We start from the raw sequence: 6,334 nt of genomic DNA, 5'->3' as shown, positions 1-6,334 counted from the left end.
GGTATTACTAAAGATATTTATATTTCTGATACACAAATTTGCGAAGTAATTGTTGTACATTTAAGTATCAAAGGCTTAACATAAACAGCAAACGCTGGATTTCGGGATAACATGAAATATTTGTACTAAAGTCTATGACAAATATATTATAAAAAAAAATTTTATCAACTATGTTAACTCTTTAGCTACTATAACGCTTAAAAAATACCAAAAAACTACAAAGAATACTATTTGAAATTTTGTTTGGCATATTACATAAATAAATGTCAATGATCTGTTTATTTCAGGCTACTCAGGTCTGTGGCCTGAAAAAAAATAAAAATAAAATGGGTTGCAACAATGATGATTAGAAGATAACTTTCCCGGAATGCTTGGTGAAATAAATAAGCTTAGATAGCTTTGAACTTGGGTTAGTGTAATTTAAATAGGCTACGCCCGGGAATTTGTAAAGTCTTAATTAAAATTAGCAGACGGTCTGAGACAATTTAGCTTCAATTGCATCTTTAACGAACCTTCAGCTTTGAATCTACTGTTTCATGTATAGGGACTATACTAGGGAAAGAAATATAGTAAATTAATGTAGTGTTGATATAATTACTACGTAATATAGTCACAATCATGAATTATTATAATATTTTAATGAGATTAGTAACTAGATAAGATAAATAAATATGATGAAATATGATCAAGTGTTGTATTAGTTTTCAGTCAAAAATCTTTATAATAGAAATTACCTACTCATAGAAAACTCACAGTACCCTGGCAAATTTCTGTGAAACAGGTTTTATGTAAGGTAAATTTTACACTTTAAAGCAAAATATCGCAAAAGAAAATTGACGTTTTACAGTTATTTGAAAGGTATTTGTTTTGACTAGCAACTGTTAAATATCGTGTTTACGATGGATGTGTTTATAATTGTTTTGCCTGCATATCTGGAAAATACAAAATTGATGCCGTATGTGCATCAGTGGAACGGGCAAACTGCTAGTTCAAAATTAATTAACAACAAAAAACTGTTGAATGATAACACATATTCTAAGCACAGAGTTATCACGTTTATATTTATAATAATGTAGGAATGTAACTAAAACTAGACACAATTAGACGCACTTCTCAGTCTGATTTAGGTTGATGATGATGTTCAACACACTATAAGACACCAAACTGCCAAAATGGTTCAAAAAACAATCACCTACAAGAACGAAATTCCTATTAAACATAAAATGTCTAAGGGATGTAAATGTGTAATATATTTACACATTGAGGGTTGTGACGTGTCAAATTTGTTTTCAAACTCAAAATAAGTTTTTATACTGAGAAGATACTGTTAAAAGTTGAGAAGAGCTTTTTATACTCAAGAACCAAGCTTTTCACAAAAAGAAGTTTACCCTAAGCTCCTTTGTTTTTAAATTAAAACGATGACAAATTGTTCAATGAAGGAAAAGAGAAATCAAATACACGAAAACAAAACGTGTGTAGAATATATCGGAGATAATGTATAAGGGAGGAATCTTCTTTTGGGTATTACTATTTGTTTTAGCCCTGGATTGTATTTAAATAGTACAATATAATATATTGCATATGCTGGTGAGTAAAAACAGTCATTTTTGCAACAATCCAGATACATATTTTATGTGTAATATTGAAAAGGAAGCAAATAGTAAAGGACTGAAATAAAAAGAAATAATTCATCGATTTTAACTTTTCTCGCTAAAATATGGTCGATAAGACGTTGAAAAGTGACATAAGGGGGATAAAATTAAAAACGCTAATATTTTGATTTGAATAATTGAAATATCACTAGTCAATAAAACATGTTATGTAGACACAAGCAATTTGTCAGTTAAATGTGAATATAACGATGTTCAGCGTCCATTTTCATAACGGTGCTCTAGATTGTAGTAATGATTCATTTATTGTTACAATATTATATTCATCAAACATTTGTATCGTATTTTAATATGTATTACCAATTAAATATATATATATATTATACTTATCAAATTTAATATAGCCTAATTAGTAACTTATGGAGTATCATACACCTACATCATTTAGTACGATTAAATTAACAACTTTATTGCTACTGAATCTATATGGAAAAACTCAATACAGTTTAAACATTTTATTTAAATTTGTTAAAAGCTTTAACAGTTTAATAAAGAAACTGACTGAAACTAGGTAATTGAAGGGCAAGATTAAGAACCAACCAATTCAATTCCTTCATCATTGTTTAGTATTGGAAAGAATTATTTTATCTTTGGTAATATTGGAAAAAAAACTGCGATAAATCTGAATTGGAAAAATAATTCTGTTCTTTGATTCAATTGCAAACTAAAGAAAAATATACTATTTCATAAAGATTTTGTTGAGAATTAACAGAAAAAGTAAATTAGGAAATTATGTTATTTCTAGCATTGCAATATGTATTATACACGTAAATATTAAACACGTCCATAAAAAAAATATTAAGCACCACATTAAATTACCTCATGTCACAGCATGATTGTTTAACCATGAGTTTTAGTAATGTGAAATATAGAATCAGAGTAATAGAGAAATACCTAAAATAGGGTGGTCCCCACTTCCAAGGATATTTAGTAATTTTAAAATAGCCTACATTGTTTGTAATAATATTTTGTACAGTTAAGTTAGCACAACATAAGACCATGGTCAGTTCTAAGCTTCAAATAGATGATAGATAGAGCTTCACATGGATCAGTTCTAGATGTTTTATTCTTCTGTCCTCTCCTTGCAAAGTCTCTTATGGAGTAAACTTATCTTTTCTTAAGAATATGCAATATGTGAACTTGGTAAAATATATCTTTTGACTTTTTTATACATCTAAACATGTATTTTGTATAATAAATCATTATCATTTACAATATTTGATAGTAAATTGAATAAAATACTACATCCGGGTGAATAAAACAAAAAAAACACGTGTTTGGATCCATTACTTAGCTAATTTCAATCATATCAAACAATTTACACAATTATATTGGATAGTAAATTATTTCAGGTTTATTATTTTGGGATTGTACAGTTTAAACAAAATTTTAAATGATACCGTACTTTATTTTTAAAGATCAAATAAAATAATAACATAAGGATTGGAAGTTATTTATTTCTGTTTGTAATTAAAATGAAAATTAAGAACAGCTTGTGCCGCTGCTGGGTCTCACTAACTGAGCAAATGACTCTGTAATACACTCAAATTTTAAATCTGACATGTTTATAATCACGGAGATTTTGCTGTTTCAAACCTTGTTTCATTTTCAAATTGTCAAAAATCTTTTGTACTCTATAATTTGTTATGTTACTGTTGAAATTTAAAGGGCGAAATTTTTTCATTTAATTAAACTACAACTAAATCATGTAGATCTCCATCAAGTTGTTGAAGGAAGTTAGATAAAATTGATTTATCTAATGTTAATAAATCGAAATGTTTACATAATAATTGATTTGAAATACATTCATACTCCTTATGTATACAATAAAAATACTAATATGTCAATGTATAAAATTATGTACGTAAAAGAATAGTTCATTGTGAAAATCTGGCTTTTTTGTCCTTTTGCCCAAGACTGTTTTTTACACTTCATGCTAGACCTAGGGGTTGCGGAGATTTGATCCTGGAACCATGGCCGAAGTCCTACGCTCTAACTAGACGAGCTCGCTTCCCTGGAAAAATCTAGCTTAGGCCTATTATAATTTATAGCCATACCTTAATTTTGAATTCTAATTGACTGTAACTTTTACAATTTCATTTATCAAGGTAATTCTATGACACTTATGAAAATATTCAGTGTTTGCTAATTAATTGACGAACCACAATAGAAATATTGATACAAAGTAAAAGTATGAAAAATGGTAACTTGTGAAGTAAAGTTTTCTTTATGTAATTTATATTTAGATTTCTTCAGTATTCAGTTTTTTCTCTCAGTTATGTGAATTTATTACTTACACTAGATGTACAATGTTTAATGGGCTTTTTGGCAGCCTCTGTTGGTAAAACACAACCTATTTCAGGTAACAAAGTTGAGTGAAAACTAAAAGTTTCAAATCAATTTTATCTAACTTCCTTCAACAACTTGATGGAGATCTACATGATTTAGTTGTAGTTTAACCTTATTTAGCTGACAATCACAACTAATCATCAAATGTATATTATATCATTACTAGCTCTCCTTTTCTATGCTTCACTCTAATACAAAACAAGAAAATCAATTCCACCACAAAATTGTACAGACAAATATTTTTTAGTTGATTTAATGTGACATTCCGTTTAGTTTTTGCGTTACCTTAACCATGTGAGATGATAAAATATGTGACTAAAATCAGCTCGTGGGTTGAGTGATAAATAAATAACAAGATTGTATTAAAAATACAAGAAACACACAAAAGTATAGTGATATCATACCACAACTTAGTTATATTTGTTTTTATTAACTTTATAACTTCTTGATCAGCATTGTACGTATTATTAAATTTACGGAAAGTAAATAAAATAAACGTCTTATAACACTTAAAACATATATTTACGCTTATACTGTTACTCACAAGACGGTAAATATACATTATTAACTTTGTCATTTTGTTTATTAGCAAACGTTGAATGCGATGAACACCATTCTTTAAACTTTAATGTAGTTATTTTTCACGTATTACTGAACCTATGATGGGATATTTAATTGTTTTTAGTTAATTGCTTTACCAAAATTGCTATGAAAGAAACTAATATAGTATGACTCATTTATAAATGTTTTGAATTTCACTAAGGATACCGAAAAAACATAGAGAGTTAAGCTTAATTCATGATAGTTAGAGGTATGGCTATTAACTGATCTACAAATTTGTGTGCATGGCAGTTAAGAACAAACAATTTTCATTAAAATTTAAAATACAGTAAAATCCAAACTATTTTTATTATGTAAGTTACTTTTATGTTATATGAAATTACATCATTGCAGTAAAAAAAAACGTGTTGCCTATATTTTTTGCAAAATATTCCCACCGAAGTTATGCTGTCTCTATTTCTACGAAAATAAAACGAACACATTTCGACCCTGCACATTCATCCATATAAAAATAATTATATTTAGATTTTTTTTAGGAACCACATTTTGAAATTTAAATAGTCAGTACCTTTTTACAAAAAGTCCAATAAAGTATGACGCTATTAGACCAAAACCTTAACATCCAAAGTGAAAGCTAACTTTTGACTCCAAAATTCTTAATATAGTCCCCGTATTGTATGGTAACAAATTACACCATAATGTTAAAGGTTAGGGACCCGACTCTCAAAATGGTGCAACGATTTACCATATAAATGGAAAATAGATTGAAGAGTTTCGAGTCAAAAGTTAGCTTTCACATCTAGGATGGCATATTGATGTTGAAGTTAGGGAGTTGTTGACTATGCAACGTACTAATATTGAAATAAGTGGCTTTAAAAGATCATTATAGAGGTATTTTTTCATAAACTGAAAAAAAAAAAATTAAATTACCTTTAGAGTTTTTAAACACCAACAATATTTTTTTGTACTAACCATTATTTTAGATAAACATAGTAATTTATAATTAAATAATAATACGATAAGTAGTTTGGTGTAGCTAGAACCACGCTAATATAGTATAAATATATGGAATTATATACGATAAAAATATAATATATGGTTTATAAGCTCAAGGCAATATGTTTGCATGGGTGTTCAGTTATTATATGCGTAGATAGTTTTAAAACCAAATACCTTACAATAAACGGAGAGTAAATGGCGTCAACATTAATTTGTCACATAATTTAAAACTTAGAATTGCTAAATTTGATACTTTCTTACCCCATTTTGAAGCTTTTTATAGTTAATTAAGAACTATCATATTTTTTAAGTTTATATTCCGTTTTTAAGCTTGAAATAGTGATAGTTAAAGAAGCAAATATAAAAAATATATATATGCTACAAAATGGGTAGGCCTAATAAATAATATTATTCATCCTTTTTTGAAAACGATCTCTTTCTAAACCAAACAAAGCAATTATCTAAATATATTTATTAGAGGTAGCTATATTTCAGGAAAACAAAGGAAATGAAGGAGCTTTCATTTAAAAGTGTTGCCCCCAATTCGAAATTTACCCTCAACAGGAAATAACAGATGTTTGAGGTAGCTCTGGGCGGAAATGGCGTTGGAGAAATCACGGGCGTAGTTTTTATAAGCTACTTTGGAGAAGTAAGTTAATCGTTTGATATACTTCCATCGCATTGGTTTAAAATGTCATAAAATAATGAGAAACAGATGCATCCAAAAAACATGGGTTTTTCTAATCTATTTTAGT

The sequence above is a fragment of the Macrosteles quadrilineatus genome, unplaced genomic scaffold (genome assembly GCF_028750875.1).
Source record: "Macrosteles quadrilineatus isolate MER2022 unplaced genomic scaffold, UCM_ALF_1.0 Scaffold_6__1_contigs__length_79288215, whole genome shotgun sequence".
Lineage (NCBI taxonomy): Eukaryota > Metazoa > Arthropoda > Insecta > Hemiptera > Cicadellidae > Macrosteles > Macrosteles quadrilineatus.
Note: the sequence above shows the minus strand (reverse complement) of the source record.